The sequence below is a fragment of the Camelus ferus genome, chromosome 1 (genome assembly GCF_009834535.1).
Source record: "Camelus ferus isolate YT-003-E chromosome 1, BCGSAC_Cfer_1.0, whole genome shotgun sequence".
Classification (NCBI taxonomy): domain Eukaryota; kingdom Metazoa; phylum Chordata; class Mammalia; order Artiodactyla; family Camelidae; genus Camelus; species Camelus ferus.
The window spans coordinates 98269408-98287091 of NC_045696.1; the positions used below are offsets into that span (position 1 = coordinate 98269408).

The window sequence follows — 17684 nt, forward strand, 5'->3', positions numbered from 1 at the left end:
TCTATCATCACCACTTCGGAAATCAAGTCAGCATTTCCGCTTCTAAGCATACACCCTCTAACTCTCCACACATGCAGGGGAAATGTGTGAAAATGTTTACTGCAGCATTGTTAACTGGCCATGGAATGCTGTTTTTCTAGAATAAAGGAAATGGCATTTTCCCCCTCATTCTGTTCGTGACCACTTCTCACTCTCGGCGAGGTCTCTGATGGAGGCCTGTAAGGCAGCTGGCCCATCTAGGGGACACATGACATCACAGATACTTGTCTTTTCCTTGGCCCCATCTGCTGGAAATAGTAACTAAGTCCTTTGCCTAAGCTGGTAGGAGAGGAGCTGTAGAAAATCAGATTAGCAGGAGAGAAACGATTAGTCTTTATTTTCTTGTTTCCAGCCTGCAAATACAGATTGTTAAATATGCCTGTTCCCTAATCCTCATTAGGAAATTTTGAAGAATAGCAGGACAGGAAAAAAACCATGGGAATTATGAGAGAACACCACCACTAAAATAATACAAAGTCAGAATCGTTCCTTCTAATTCAGACTATCTTACATGGTTAGAGGTGGTTGAATTAGAAATTTTCCATTAAATAATTTTATTCCTAGTTTTATGTGGATGGATGCCACATATACAACCCAAAATATATCTTTTTATTTGGCATTTTCTTTTTGTTGGATTTGCAGATAAAATAATTTAAATGGAATGACCAGAACATGAAATCATTTTGCATTCAGTGGTGTCTCTAGGAATGGTTAAGTTCATTGGTATATTTATGTAAGAAGGCAAAGCTTTCACTAAAAAATAATCTAATGGCAATGTCATGCACCACTAACTCTCTACCACAAGGAGTTTTATTTTCAGGTCCAGAGACATGGGATTACAGGTCAGTGATAGGCAAAGTGTTTTTGAAGTGTACCAAAGACACCAAAGAAATCTGTTGGGTGTCCAGGAGGAACTGATATCAAATGCAGGTTTTTAATGATTAGAGTTCTAGTCATAGCCGCCAACTGAGATGGCTACCAGACCAACCACTGGGGATTGAATCATGGACCTAACTTCTTTAAAAATCTCTCTTGTGAAAACATTTCACTACATTTCAAAGCATTTTAAGTCTTTAAACCATCTAAGTTAAAAAAAGTTCCGTTTATTTTCCTCTTCTAGCATCCATTCTAAATACATCTCTAGTCTGCCTGTCAGTTTATACTCTTCAAAACTTGCTTTCTGGATCCTGGCCTGTTTGCTGTGTCTTGAATATGCCAGCATAGTACTGCCCCAGGGCCTTTGCATTTGCTCTGCCCTCTCCACAGAGCAATCCTCCAGATGTCCACATAGTTCCTTTCTTCTTACTGCGAAGGCTTTCCCTAAGCACCCTTTAAAAACTGCACCCTTCTCCCTCACTGCTTCCACACTCTTATTTCCATTCTTCATGTCATCCAACATACTATATACTTTACTTGTTTTTCTGACTACATGCACTAGGATATAAGTCCTATGAGGGCAGAGATTTTTGTCTGCTTTGCTCCCACTTTGTCCTTAATGCTGAGAATAGTGAGTGGCATGTAGGTGTCCAACACAGATACTTATTGAATGAATAACAGCAGAATCTGTTGCACACTGCAGCCCTAAATAGGAATACTTGGGTTCAATGTAATTTTCATTCAGAAGAATTTTTACTGTCATGACATTTCTTTGATATTCCTATTTTACAGTCAGAGAAAGAAACTTTAGGGTTACCTCACACTCATTCAGTAATAAACTTCTAGGTCACAACAGCTGCAAAATGAAATGCCATCAGGGTTTAGGCAGTTAAATAAATGTGTGAAATACCTGTTATAAGGCATTAAGGAATAGAGGGGTCTGTGACAAATAGTTGAGTTCATATACTATTACTTAAAGGCATTCAGACTTGAAAAAGAAATTTAAACATAGCCCTATCTGAAAAAAAAAAAATCTGTTTACCTGTGGTTTCAAAGGCCCACTTTGTCTGTCAGTTTGTGTCCAATAGGACCATGAAGAAATTTTCTAAATCACATTGTTTTTTCTACCTCTTTCCAACTATATACTCAGGCTTGGGTATGTGCCTAACGCCACATAAGGACAGGAATACTCAACTGATCAAATCTAATTACATTTGCTTCCCAGCTAAATTGTATACCACCTTCCCCTCTTGTGAGGGAAATTGCCCCTCTTGGGTCCTCAGCATCTGATTATTGCAAACCTAATTGATTTGCGACATTTCATTAATAAAGTTAACTAAAACTAATTATGCATATTGAATAAAAGTTTCCTGTGAAATGAATTATTCTATTTAGCTTAAGGGTTTTTAATTGTTAGAATGAATTGCTGAGGAGGATTGCAGCATTACTTTCTCTTGGGATCTTTGTGTGTGTGTGTGTGTGTGTATGTGTGTGTGTATATATTTCAACCAATATGGGTTGATGGATGGTGACACCATAGAAACTGAAAAAAGAAAAAAAAAGATTAAATATGAAAGCTAAAGATATAAAAACACCCTCCTGAGAAGATAAAAATCACAAAATAGGTTGCACGTAGATCTCTTCATTTTAAGATGTCAAATTAGGTCTGTTACATTTGTCATATAAAGGAAGCTAAAATCAATTTTTAAATTTATTGACATTTATTACTTTATTCATAAAGTAATTTTCCTTCACTTAATTGGTACATGTTGTATTTCTCACCCTTTAATTCAGAGGCTGTGTGTCTAATGCATCCATCTAATTAAACCTAAATTCTAGCAGAAATCCAGGGGGAGCCTCTGCTACTTCAGCTGCCCCAGACCTAGAAGATGCACTGTGGGCCAGTACTTCTTACAGGGCCATTTCCATCATCCTCTGTTTGTTCAGTTGGGTATAGATGAGTATGTTCTATGTAAAATGAAGATGAGCATTCATTAAAACAAAGATGAGCATTCATTAAAAGTTCAGAGTTGGGTTAAATATGGCTGGGCCATTAGATTATAGAATAATCTTATGTATCACACAAGAAGCTTCTGTCATCAGTGACTTGAATTTGCATTGCTTTCACACTGCCAAAGCAGGTTGGATTTTCTGCTTTGTATTGTTAAGGGAGACAGTTGTTTTATCCTTTTGATCTGTACACTGACTTCACTGGACAGACCAAAAGGCAGCAAAATACCCATCTTGTTCTTCCTCTTTGGCCTGGAGCATCACCGAGAAGCCGAGGGTCAGACTCTAGGCCAAAAGACAGCCTTTACCCACTGCCTTGGCTTTATCTACAGTAGCTTTGTTTACTTTTTTATGGTGGCCTCTGATGTGTGCGGAAATATTTTGGTTTTGCCTGGATAAGATTTTGCTCTTGACTGGATTTTGGACTTGCAGTATGAGCTTGTTCCTGTTGTCCCAGGGACACCCTGAGTGAGACCAGTATTTTGTTTAAATTCTGGAAAGGTGCCAAAGACCTAGTTCCAGATAACGGGTTACCTTCTGTCAGGTCTGCACTGTACTGTTACATTCCTGAGATATCCTAGATCTTTCTTGAATTTAAAAAAATCACTCCTATATATCTAACTCTTCTTAAGAACCTTAAAAGGAATGACTAGCTAGTTGAAGGTAGAGGATAACAGCACTTTTGGTACTAGTGAAAAGTTCTTCCTGTGAGCAGTACCGAACTGCTAAATTTAGAGACTAATTCTCTGACTCTTTTCATTTTTGAAAATATTAATAGTAATCCAGTTTAAATTAGAATCTCTTATATGGTTGTAAGCTAAACATATCTAGCTATATTATTTAAACATAGGGAACAATGTTACTGTAGATAAACTGTATGAATAACAGGTTATTTGGAATAGATTCTTTATTCTATAAAGAAAGCTATTTTTTTCCACAAATGGCTAACCTTTACTTTGCCTTTTTTCCATTGGTAAGACTCTGAGATTCATATTTAACAATTCTAAACTGGGCCCAAACTTCTATTATTTATGCTTTCACTGAAAAATGATACTATTAAATGTATGAAGGGAATATTGGCTGGATATTTATATGTCTTTTTCACAGCTATTTATAGCTGTTTCCAAACCTTGATGCTTCAGTGACTCAAAGACAAAATTAAAAAAAAAATTTTTGGCTTGAGTAACATACAGCCATTAGTCCAGGAATCAAATTTAATTGAACTACTAAGTATAAGTGACTGGAAAGTAATTGAGACTGATATTAAAAGAGTAGGATCATGTTAGGAGGAAAATGGTGACCAACAAGTTTAAGAATACACTATAAAAAGGGTGATTATATTAATTAAAAATTATAAACAAACTATTGTTATCTGATATATATATATATATATATATATATATATATATATATATATATATAATTTTGAAATCAAAATGGAGACTATTAATATATTACTTATTTCCATAAAAAAGAAAAAAGAAATAAATGGTCCAATATATATTTTGCTTGGCTTACCAACTGCTTAAAAAATGTAAGTCAGCTTTAGTTAAATATACAACTGAGACATACCTATCATTGTAGGAAAAATAAAATCTCACAGAATATAAAGGATAAAGAAAAAATATTGGACTTTAGAAATTATCTGACATCTTTTCTTGTTTTGCTTACTTAGACATGTCAGTGATTTAGGTAAAAAAGCCAACAGCCACATATTAGCTCAACATAGCTGTGTACCACTTTTCACAATTTTTAAGAAAATAAAAATCTCTGACTTTAGAAGAGTACATAAAATATTTAAATAAATATTTAAAATAGTTAATTCCACACATTTTGCTATGCAAATAAATAGGACAAAGAAAAAGGGACCTGTGAGAACTGTATACCAGATAACCTCCAATGGAGAAAATTAGAGTTTAAAATTTCCAAATAAGTGTAAAAGAGCACAAAACTTTCTTACCAAGTAGCAATGAAGTCCACTGCATTATTAATAATTTGTGTATAATAGTACTGTCTAATAGAATTTTCTGTAATGATAGAAATGTTCTATATCTGTGCCATTCAATACAGTAGCCACTGACTACATGTGCCTATTGAGAACTTGAAATGTGGTTAGTACACCTGAAGAACTGAATTTTTAATTTCATTTATTATAATTTAAATAGCCACATGGGGCAAATGGCTACCATATTGAACAATGCAGGTCTGTAGATTTTAAGCCACTGAATATGGTTTTATTCTTTTACGTGTCCTAACCAGGTTTTTCCAATTTTCATAAGTAGATTTCAATCTAAATATTTTTGGTTCTATAAAACAAGCTCTGAAATGCTGTTTACATGTTACTGGTTTCAATCAATAAGAGATCAAAGTTCTGTAGCTGTAAGTTGGTGGAAGTTTCAAAGTGACAATACAAAGTTCAGAAGGACCTTCCGAAAACACTTTCTATATTTCAGTACAGTGACCATGGACTGGGATGGGGCCTCAGAGATGCTTCCACAGGAAATCAAGGGCAGTGTTGCTAGTTAGTGGCAGAATTGGCATGGAATCAGTTCTTTAACAAAAGCTGACTTCTTAGAATTAAGCATGTTTTGCTTATTTGTCTGAAACCTAAAGATTTGAAAAAGTTTAAAAGTTTACAGAATTTTTTTCAGTATTTTCTTATTTGTAAGCAAAATGTCATCATTGTCTGGGAAGTTTTGCTACAAATGTGTGATGTTATCAGAAACCAAGGGGCTTCCAAAATACAGGGGAGGAGAGGCTGGTCGAAGAATTATTCCTGGCAGGAGCCCCCATCTCCCCCAACATTACTGTCCCGGTTCTTCTGCTCTGAGGCTGATGGGGTATTACAGACAAAGAGCTCCTTCTGTTCAGCACTCTTAGGATGTAAAATAAAGATTCCAGTCTTAGTGTCTTCCTAACTAGGACATATTTTTAATGTACTTTTTCCAGAGCTGGATTTTTTCTGAAGACACGCGCAGCCCAGCTTCCTAAGTTTAACTATACCTCACGAAAAAACCCCTGAGGATTTCCAGTGGCACAGCTCTGTAGAATGTTACTATTTCTGTCTCCAAGATTAAAGCAGTCCTAAATAGTTTCCTAATACCACTGTGGAGTGCCTTCCAGCAAGTGTTTCTTACCTGCCAATCAAAAAGACCAGTCACCTCTAACATATGTCTGCCCACCACCACTGATCTTATCTACCTCAGCATATTCAGAAGGGGACAAGCTACTCTTCATTCTCCTTGGAGGAACTAGGGAGTGTCTCCCCTGTTAATCTGGGAAGCTGAGGGCTTGTTCTTTGAGCCGAGTTTACTTCAGGAGAAAAAAATCCTGCTAGCCGAGTCTCTTTATGAAAGCTATCCTACGGGCCCATGTGGCAGGAGCTGGACTGACAGAGCATCCCCGGCTGCTCTCTCAGGTTTTGAGTGAAGTGCCCTGCTGTGTGACTCCATGGAACTCATGCCTACCAGTGGGCTAAGCTGCATGGGAATGAAAGGGTGCCTCTGCATCCAACTCCAGAGCCCCTTCCCCTATATCTTATTGGAGTAAGGGAGACGTTTGTAGGTTCATAGTCTTTAGACCTGTGCATCTAGAACTGAGTGCTGGGGCATCGCAGAACTCAAGTCCCTCATTTGGTGGCTGGGGAGAGAGCACGGTCATCTCCCTCCTGACCCTCCTAAAGCCCTACATAGTATGGAAAGTGCTGCTCAGAGACATCACCTCTAACCACAAGGAGATCCTTGCCAAGGGGTTGCAGATCTCTCACATGGTTTATCATCACTACATGAATATCTTGGTAATTCTGACACTTTACATTTAAATTCATACAAATATATATGTTTTTAAGCTGCATATTAGAAGGGATGAGTTAAGATTGGAATTTCATTCTTTTCTGCTGCTTCTGTTTGTCATGTAACAAAGGCCTGTGTGGCTTCTTGTGCCATCTTCACTGTTGACATGTTAGAGAAAATTGCGGACAGATACGATGTTACAGGTGTAGAACATTTACCTGGATGCAGACCTTCTGGGATGGAGTCAATGACTTATTCAGCTAAAAACTCAGCCATTTTAGACCAATTTATCATGTATCAAATCTGGAAAGAAAAAAAAAGATTAAAATGATTCACTGAATATGGTCAGACTTTTATTTTCTAATTTACAGAATAAGCATTAACACTACATCTTAAGAATGTTTTTAAAGGGAATGAAGCCATCTGGGCCACATCAAGAACATATTTTTCCTTATATAGAGTTAGGCTCTACTAAGTGGCTGTCTGTCATGGGATCTTGTCCTCCTCCTGATTATAGTCAACATTGTCCCTCGACCCTTGTAGATGAACACCAGAGAAGGAGAAAAAAGGATCTTTTGGGGTAAAAAATAGCATAATCCTCTAAGGCATTTCTGTAGAGATAACTACTAAATATAAGAAATATTAGATTTTTACTTGTGAATCTACAGTAAAACTTTGATACGTGATTCTTTTTAATATAAAGTTTATGTAAGTATTGTTGTATCACAATTTAAAACAAATCTTAAAAAATATTTTTTATGTTTTAATTTTTCATAGAAGTAATACATGCATGTGGTATAAATGTCATTAAAGAAAAGTATAAAATAAAAGTACCTCCTGAAAAAAAATAAAAATAAAAGACCCAGGAAAAAAATAGTACACATCTTTTAACCCTCACTAATTGCCTCTCCTGATCCACTTCTCAGAGATACTTATTACTAATAGTTTGCTATGTACCTTTCTAGGACTTTAAAAAATGTATACACATGCATATAAAGGTGTATATCCATGTTTTAAAATTTTGTACACCATATAGTCTGTGTGTTTTTTAACTTGATAATATGGCTAGCAGAACTTTCTGCGTCACAATACATAAACTTATCTCTTTCGTTTTGATAGCTATTTGGTAGCCCATTCATTGCACTAAAATATGATATTTATCCAGCCCCAGGGCTTTTTTTTTTTTTTTCAGTTTCCCATTTTGGATGCTTAAAAAAAGCCTCAATGATCATATTTTGTACTTACATGATTATATCAGTAGAAAAAGTTCCAAACATAATTGTTGATGCAAATTGTTTATACATTCTAAGTTTTTGAAAGATATGTACAAACTGTCCTCTATAAAGGTTACATGAATTTATAATACCAAAAATCTGGCTTGTAGCAAACCTTAAATTTTTCCTAAGTCTGATAAGTGAAAAGTACATTTTTGTTTTGATTTGCACTTCTTTAGTTATGAATGATGTTGAGCTTCTTTTTGTTTTCTCATTTTTTGTAGTTATTTTTCTATTAGTTTGCCCAGTCATGGCCTTTGCTCAATTTTCCATTGGGTTGTTCACTGTTTCTCATTTTAAAGAGCTTGTATTATATTAAAGAAATTGGCATTTTACATGTGATGTGTGGCAAATAGCTTTCCCAAGTTCCTGTTTATCTTTTGACTTTATGGTGCTTTTTACAATACAGCCATTTAAATTTTTTTATGTAGCCAAATTCATCAATATTTTTCATTATGGATTTGGAGATTTTTTTAAGTAAGAATTTTTTTTTTTTTAAAGACTTACTCAAGAAGACTGCGTATAGGTTACTTTTTTTTTTTTTTAACAACAGTGTATACCAACTTCACTATCACATAGTGATACGGGAGAATTTTGACATTAGAAGGACCTATTTTTATCCCTATTTCTTGTTTTTTTTTTTTGTTATAGCAAAAAAAATCCCATTAGATGATTTTTTCCTATAAAATACCACTATGGTGTAAAATCTGTGGACTCTACTATACATTGGGGAAAAAAATAGAGACAGGGTCAGATTTACCAATATCATTCTCTAGAGGGTTAATAGTGGTTTTCTAAGATCTGAAATATAGAGTGAGTTAGAAGGAAAGTAAAATAAATTCCAAGTCAAACAAAGTATGAAATACAGTAGAGGTTCATTATAGGAAAATTTGAAAGCACATGCAAAAGAAAAAAAGGTGGGGGTAAAGAAAAAGTCACCTTTGATCTTAACCTTGATCTTAATAATCGTGAAAAGCTTTTAAGATTTGTTACATATTTTTCCTAGTGTTCCTTATTTGTTCCACAAATATACAGGCATTTAAAAAAATATCAGTGATTTTGCACATATCAGTGCTAATACAACTTTTTTTGTTAGAATATCAATGACCCAAGTAAGACCTTAATGGAACCTTGACAAGAATCTGCCACACACACACACACAGATGCACACACGCACGCACACACGCACACACAGGCTCACACCTGATTTATGTTTTATACATCTTTATATTTACTTATGATTACCTTTCCTTGTCATTAAATATTTTAAAATCTATATATAAATATATGATGACCATATAATATTCTATCATACTGCTTAACCTAGTGGGAATTTAAAAGAATAGATTTGTATTTCTCTCAGAAATCCATTCTATCAAATGCTAGAATACATTCAGGAAATCATTACGTAGGAATCACATCAGATTCTTTTCCATTCCTGATAAAGTGGCAGCAATTAACTGTGTGAAGGTCAAGTGCTGGAAGACATCATGATACAGTGTGTTTTATGTGAAGTGACATCATTTGAATGGAAAGAGAATTAGATTATTAAAGCTGGGTCAGTGGAACATTCCTGTTCTAGGGACACACCATGTAGATTTAGAAGCATGTAAGATGCATTTGAATTGTATAGCAAGAAAAGTTTGGATCAAAAAGTGAAGAAAAGAATACGTAAGATAAAATTGTAAATGTATGAAGTTTACCAGAAGAAATGCTGTGAGATTTTTTAAAATTTATTTAGGAAAAAACCTGATACAGATTAAATTCAGCCACAGTCACAAATATTTAGGTTTAGTAAGACCATCAGGACTGTAAAGAATCCTAAGAGGATCATCAGTACTTTATCATTTATTAGCACTAGGACATTCTGCCTGCTATGTGCAGGATGTCTCCTGGGCACGAATTTCCCTCTAAGCTCTCACTACTTGGCTTTATGGCATCTCTGGGTTGATTTTTGCCCTAAGCCATGACTTACAAGTTAGACAGTGTACTATTAGTGCTGCCGAAAGTTCTAGATCTAAGCAGTTGGTGAATTTCTGTCTCCCAAGGATGTCCTTTTATCATGGAAAAAATCGTGGCTGCTCAGTACCGTTGACACACCTCTCCTCTCAAACATGATCAGAAGGAACCTAGACTCACCTCAGTCTTTTGACCAACATCAGTGAACCCCTGTCAAAACAACAGACATTTGACCAGATCCTCCTGACAGCTCTCAGAGAATCTGTATACACTGGGAGAAATCTTTCAGAGACTGAATCATTTGGGGAGTCACTGGCTTAAAATAAATCACCCTTGCTTGCAGACTGACTGGTTAGTAACCCTATTCAACTAAAGTTTTGTAAACCATGCTTATAGATAAAAAGTGTTTATATCAAAAGCGGAAACAGTGATACGTAATTTGAGTTGGAATGCAGAACAGTTTATGTATGTAGGAAATGGCTTGTTCAATTCAAGACAAGTTTTTAAAAAAAAAAAAGTTCATCAGAACACTAAAAGGTTAAAAAAAATAAATTTCAAATAATGATGGGAAAAACAGAGATATCAAATCTTAAGGTTTAAATAATGGGCTTTCTTAGTTCCTGTATTTATTTCCCAGTTAAAGAAGGAATTTCTAGAGTTCTTCATTATTGCAGTTAAAGGTAAGATGACAGGCAAACATCATAACCAAAATGGAATAGATCTTGTTTTTTCTATGAGGGAAGTAGAACTTGATTTCCAATTGTAACTTTAAATAAATTCTCAAATAATTGGCCTTCAAAAGCAGGCAGCCTGGTGTGGAACAGACAGTGTGGGTGGCAGCTCAGAGCACAGGAATCAGAAATTTGTGTTTAAATCTTGATTCTACCAGTTACCACATTTTGATAAGCTACTTATCTTGTTATTACTCAGTATCCTGGTCTATAACATGGGGGTAAAGCAGTGGCCATTACATAGAGATGTTGTGAGGATTAAATAAAACACAGTATTTAAAGGCTGAACATTGTTTGGCATATTGTATGTGCTCAATAAATGTTAGCTTTATTAAAAATGTTAGTTTATTAAAAAGCCAAGAAAATAACCTCTAGGGAATCATTCTGAACAAGCCAGAGGTACTGTTCACTCATGCGTCTCTAGCTTTAATGTGCATTTGAGTCACATGGGGATCTGGTTAAAATGCAGATTCTAATTCAATGGCTTGGGTAGGGTCTGAGGTTCTGTGATTCTGATAAGCTCCCAGGTGATGCCCGTGATGCTGGTCTGTGGGCCTTGACACCCGAAGTAATTGTGGATGGTTGTTTCTAATTTGTAATAGATATGGACATTCTCAATAGGCGGAAAGGGGGAAAGGAGGGAAAAGGAAGATGCCGACAATATGTACAGATTTAAAACTGCTCCCCAGGTGATTGTCATACGCTTGCCTTACCTGCTTCCTAAAGCCTGAAGAACCACTGATTTGGTATTTCAACCTTTTATTCTGTTTCATTTCTCTTTTTCTTACCTTCCCCTTGCCATTACAGCTTTAGACTAAAAAATGGTATTAATACTTAGTTCCCCATTAAGTAAGACTAAAGTATCGATTTTAAGTCATTTTATTGTGTGTAATAGGAAATGGTTTCGCTCTAACATTTCTCTTCTACAATATAAGCATCTGAAAATGTATTTAATATTTTCCATAGCTTTAACCAAAAACAAACAGGCAAAAAGGGACTTGTAGAGCATTTAGTAATAGAATACAAGGATGGAATTGGATGTAGTGCATACTATCAAAGGAGTAACAACGCCATGGGGAGGGGAAGATTGTGGTGGTTATTATGGAAGTGGCCAGAATCAGTGTAACCACATTCAACATTTCCCCTTGGTCTGAAAGGTAGGAGGGTTGTTTTTAAATGGCTGCGCAGCCCAGTGGCATTGAGATGATTAAAGAGACCCGTGTCTAAATATGTACTTAGCTTGACCAACACCTCTCTAGGGCAAAGACCGTTTTTATACTTTGGTATGTCCTCAGGGCCTGATATCACTCCGATCCATTATATTTTCTCTGTAAATATCTTCTGCTATTGTTGATGTATTTCATAGATATAACCCTTCATTTTCCAAGGTAGATAAGAGGAGCTTTGATTAATATAAAATGGAAAATAGCTAAAGAAAACTTAGAGAGCAAATTAGCAATCATAAACTCTCTTTAAAAGTACACAACTGAATGTGTATTCTCCAGTATTCTTACTGTGAAGTTAACTAGTCAATGTACTTTAATTCACTTATCTAAATAAGATTTTAACATTATTTGATGAAGAACAAAGCAGCTTATATGTGTATAAAATGAATAAGAAATCACACAAAAGCTGACCCAATGAATGATTATTAATTCTGTGATTTAAAATTTTAAGGACGTCTAGAATTGGGACTTGGAATATGAAGGCACAATGGGATTCTGAAAAAAATGAGGCATATCAATTTCTTACTCATTTTCCAATTTGTGTTGGAAAAGTAATTAAATGTGAGATCAGCCAGACAATTTAAAATATTCCTAGTTATAGGAAGGAAAATCAAACAGTAACTGGCAGAGTCTAGACATTTATTTTTACTTAAGACATTTAGATGATACATCTGTTTAGGAGCCAAATAAATAAAAACAAACTCTTCTAAACTAAGCTATAAAAATAACGTAATATAAAGCAGCCATACAGCATTTACAATATATAGTGAATTCTTTATTAGTAAAACTAGTTTGAAGAACTTTTGGTTTTCATATTAAAGGGAAGTTTTTCCCCTGTGATCATCTGCTATGAAGAGAAAGAATCAAAATTAGAAAAACTTTTAATGTTAATACAACCACAGCTAATAGCAGGATTCACTTGTCATTTTTATGATTGTTCTAAGTATACACTTTTTTCTAATTGTCAAATTTGTCATTAAAGTAACCATCAACTAACATAGCATTTGGCAAATTTATAGCTCTTTATTTTATTTTATTTTTTTGCTGTGATTTGTTTTAGGTGTATTTTAGAGCTTTAATAGGATAATGGTAGTCATTTGCCAAATCAGTTGAATCTTACCTTAAATCCCCATAGATACTCCCTGATTTAAGATGGCTTTATATAATAAGCCATTGAAAAGTTGATTTTTAGTAAATAAAATCTCTGTTATGTGAATGAAACAGAAAATGTAAAGTGATAGCTAAATTTAGGCTGGAAATGGAACAGAATTTACTTTTGCTTATGGGAGCTTTAATATACTGTTTTAATAAGCACCTATGTGAAAAGAAACACAAACCATGTAATCCAATGATTTAGGCAATTTTGAAAGAGAAATTTTATAACCATTTTGAAGAAAAATAATAGTACTTTCCAATGGTGATAGGTTAAAAGCTGATTTTTCCAATTTGCTAGGTAACATGGGAGAAGTGTTTATAACCCAGACTTGTCTGTTTTGTCATATTTTGTTGCTCTGGCTGTATATTTGTTTATTGCTACAGTGTGTCTTCAAGACAGCTTTTTAATTTTCACAACACTTGGATTTACTTCAAACTTCTAAATAAAATTCTTATTTGGGAGGCTCTCTGGCTTTGCCCATTCATGACTGAGCAGGAAAAGGACTAGGGAAACTAGCGAGCTTGGAGCTAAAGACCAGGTGCCTGCGTCTGGCAGCCAAAATCTCTAAATGTGATGGGACTTGATCTTGGTCCCTGTAACAAATTTGAAAGCAAAACACAGCAACTGTCATCTGCTTGTAAAGGACTGTGTGACAGCACAGATAAAACTACAGGAGACACGCATCATGCATCTTAACTCCTTCTCACCGAAGTATTTCACCTGGGCTTTAGATAAGCAACAGATTGAATTTTCTTTCATTGTTTTCCCTCTAGTGTAGGGCAAACAACTAGTCATAGTAACAACAAAAACAGTAATAAGCAGCAGCAGCAGCAGCAGCAGCAGCAGCAGCAGCAGCAGCAAAAACCCCCAAATTATGTACACTCATACACACACAACTCTGACCCAAACTGGGAAAAGGAAAAGACAAAAAAAGTAAGAAACATGAACAATCCACAAAATCACAGTTTGAACACTGGAGCAGAGTAAGAGAGAGAGAGGGGAAAGATTTAAGCTCGGAGCTCTTGGGATGCAGAGCATTGCCGAAGCAACAGTGGCTGAAGGACCCTTTATAAATCTCAAGGAAGATAAACTTTCCCTTCCTTTGGCATCCTTGGAAGAAAACCAGTTTTCTTCTGAGCTGATTCAGTTTAAGGTTGAAGAAGAACTGAGCTAGAAATAAAGGCCTCATGATGGGCACAAAGAACAACGAAGTCAGGAAATAAAAAGGAGAAAACAGAGTAGATAACAGACTTGACACTAAAAATCATGAAACTTCAGCAAATGGTGAGACCTTGCAACTGGGGCCACTCCCTGAGCCTTAAACCAGGTTGTAGGAAGAGCCAGTTGTGATTTGCGGAGGGACACTTGGACCTAATGATTTTCCAGGGCAGAAAATTTACCGGGAGAGCTATTTAGACAGCTTTGAGGGCCACAGACATGGGCTAACGGGGTAGTTATTTTAAACTTTTATTTTTTAAGCAATAACTAGGCAACAAAAGGAATCAAGGAATTCTGTCATTGGAGGGAAACTTACAGGCAGGGACTTGAGGTTCAGAGTTGTGAAATAACTCTAACAGCACATGGCCAGATAAGTAAGAGTCTCCATTCCCAGCGCCCTGTGCTTCCCTGCCCCTGCACTATCTTCCAGAAGGGTTGTGGAATCCACCACAGCCTGAGGAGAGATTATCCACATGGGGCCTTTAGAGCTAGGGAAACACTGCAGGGTACAAGGAAAACCGGCAGTTTCTGTTTTAGAGAAGACTTATAAAGGCATTATAGCTTATGCTAAAGGGAATACATCTGAGGACCCAGGATCCTTCGGTGGCAACTACCAAGAGAATCACGTTGGGGATGAGGCACCTTTAGGAGATGTAAATTGCTAAAAAAAAGTTATAGAACAGAGCAGCAGGGTGCCAGATTTCCTGCCTCCCTCACTGTTACATTCTCTTCTTGGAATGACACTAGAAGTAAATGTAGCCAAGTTGCAAATGTGATCCCAGGGGAAAGTGAGCACCCAAACTTTGACCAGGAAGAGAGGGCTCCAGAGGGCCACTCCTGAGTGATTCTTAATGAGGCCATCAGCAAAGATTAGGTAAAGAGGCCCTAGGTGGCTTCATTAGCCAAGTCTCTGATGGCTGCCCGAAGACAGGGCAGGAGATGCTTTGGGAAAGACTTGCTGAGGCCTTCTGGAGACGTAGCATCTGGCACTGTGGAGATACTTGGCCGGACTTTAAGAGACTTGGAGAATGGGGTGCTAGGTAGAGGAGTGGATGAAGGGAAGGGGCCAGCAACAGGCTCTGTTGGAAGCAAAAGAGCTCCTAAAATCTCTCAGTTACAAAAGTGCGCTGGACAGGGTTGTGGGGATTGGGGTGTGGAGAAGCCCAGGTTTTTCCCCTCCCCATTTAGATGAGTCAAAGAGCACTTTACCTAGGTGGAGACTTTGCCCTACGTGGGGGCGGCGTCGGAGAACCCACCGATATGGTTTGCAGGGAGGGGTGTGGGGGAGGTGAGCCGTGCTGGTGCATGGCCAGGGAAACAGTGTGGGGACACTCTTAACTTCACTTTAGAAGTGGCACAGCTTTTAAATGGACGCCCTGCGGAGTCGTACACTCAGGTTACGGTTAAAAGACAAGAGTTAACTAGAAGCCTCGGGAAGAAAGTTTACTTGGTTGCATACCATTTCTACAGATTTCTTGCTTGAGCTCGATAGAATTTGGTCAAATCGGAATGAAATTTCGGGAGCAGGCAGCAAACAAACTCAAATCGTTTCTTCCCAACACAGATGCCCTTCATCAGATTTGGGTAAGGGCGGTCAGCTTCGGGTCGGGGTGGGCGCCGACTGGAAATAACTCTCTCGCGCCTTCGTTCCCGGGATCCTCCCGGCACAGCACCCCCAGTTGACACTTTGGCCTGAAAGTGACCACCCCTGTCCCCAAACCCCGAGCCTGACGGCCAGTCCGCGCCAACTCACCCGCACCCAGGATGCTGCGCCCACGGCCGACAGAGCTGGCGGCGCTGGTTCGGGGCGTGGGCGCGCCGCCTCCGCGTTCCGGCTGTGCGCCCTCACTCCCGGGGTCCGCTCGGGCTCCTCCCCATGGATCGCCGCCTCCCGGCCGCTGAACTGCTAGTCGAGCGTCCGCCCAGACGCTCTGTCGCCCACTGCCTGGGGCGCTTGGCTGACAGGCGCAGGAATCATCCTCTATGAGGCAGCTTCAAATTTATAGCGAGGGGCGTTGCTGCTTCATGGGTTCCAGGGGCGAGGCTGTTTAGCACTCCCTCCTCCTCTGCCCCGCCCGGGAGACCCTCTTGGCCCAACCCCCTTTCCTCTCCAGATGCTGGCGGAAGTGGGATGATGCCACTGTCATCCCAGAGTCATTTATTAGATCTTCGCACCTGGCCCCTGAACCCGGCATCAAGGGAGGGAGTGGAGAAACGGAGCAGGGCTGGGGATGCAGGAGCAGCCATTCACACCTAGACAGATTTTCTCTCTTTTTTTTTTTTTTTTTATCCAACTTGGAAAACTTTTAAGGACGAATTAGGGAACTTTTCTTCCCTGGGAGTAACTCAAACTGAAAATACCGTTGTGGATCACAGCTCCATCCCATAGATTAATTTCAGGGTTGTTACAGAGTGAAAGGGTGGACGTTGATTTCCTCCTGTTGGACATGCTACTGGAGTTGCGTTTTTAAAAATACGAAAATAGATAAAGTTAAAAAGCAAAATGTGACCAAATGTTTAAGGAAGAATTAGTGTAAGTTCTTTATAAACTCATCAAAAACAAAAACAAAAACAAAAACAACAACAACAAAAAAAACCCCAAAAAACAAAAAACAAAAACCAAACCAAAAGAGGAAGTATCACTTCCCAACTCATGCTCTGAGGCCAGTATTACCCTGATACCAAAACCAGTTGAGACATCAGGAGAAAGGAAAACTGCAAATCTCCCTTATGAATGTAGATAAAAATCCTCAATAAAATGTTAGTGAATCGAATCCAGTAAGGTACTAAAAGGATTAAACACCATGACCAAGTGAGATTTATCCCAGGAATGCAAGATTAGTTTACTGAAACATCAGTTAATGGAATATACTGCATCAACAGACTGAAGGACAAAAATCACAGGATCATCTTAATAAATCAGAAGAACATTTGACAAAGTGAAAAACAACTTTTCATGATAAAAATCACTTAATAAACCAGGAATGGAAAGAAACTTCTTCAAACTGTGAAGTCTATGAAAAACTCATGTCATAACTTACTGTTGAAAGACAGTATTTTTGCATCTAAGGATCAGGAAGCAGACAAAGTTGTTGGCTTTCCGCACATCTATCGAACATTGTACTAGAAGTTCTAGCTAGGGCAATGGAACAAGAAAAAGAAATGAAAGGCGTCCAGACTAGAAAGGAAGTGAAACTATTTGTATGTGCAGATGACATGATCTTGGATTTAGGAAATCCTAAGGAATCAATTAAAAAGCTACTAGAGCTAATAAACAAGATCAGAAAGATTTCAGGATACAAGATCAGGATTCAAAATCAGCTGTATTTCTACACACCAGCGGTGAGAAATCCAAAAATGAAATTAAGAAAAAACTGCATTTATCATAGATCAAAGAAATTGAA

The 17684-nt window shown here is 37.5% G+C and overlaps 1 long non-coding RNA gene and 1 other non-coding gene across 8 annotated transcripts in view; one reads left to right on the plus strand and one right to left on the minus strand.

Moving 5' to 3' along the window:
- LOC102508707 overlaps positions 1–16871 on the minus strand; it is a 33800-nt gene extending 16929 nt beyond the window's left edge. For 4 of the 6 annotated variants that reach the window (XR_004322500.1, XR_004322499.1, XR_004322493.1 and 1 more), the window contains exons 1-2: positions 16034–16355; positions 6935–7019 (exon numbers count right to left, since the gene is read on the minus strand). This is a non-coding gene — a transcript (uncharacterized LOC102508707). Of the gene's footprint in view, positions 1–6934; positions 7020–16033 lie in introns of all 6 variants that reach the window. The other 2 variants (XR_004322494.1, XR_004322501.1) reach the window with 2 other exon arrangements.
- LOC116665806 overlaps positions 1–17684 on the plus strand; it is a 239542-nt gene that overhangs the window by 28332 nt on the left and 193526 nt on the right. The gene's annotated exons all lie outside the window — the stretch shown is intronic.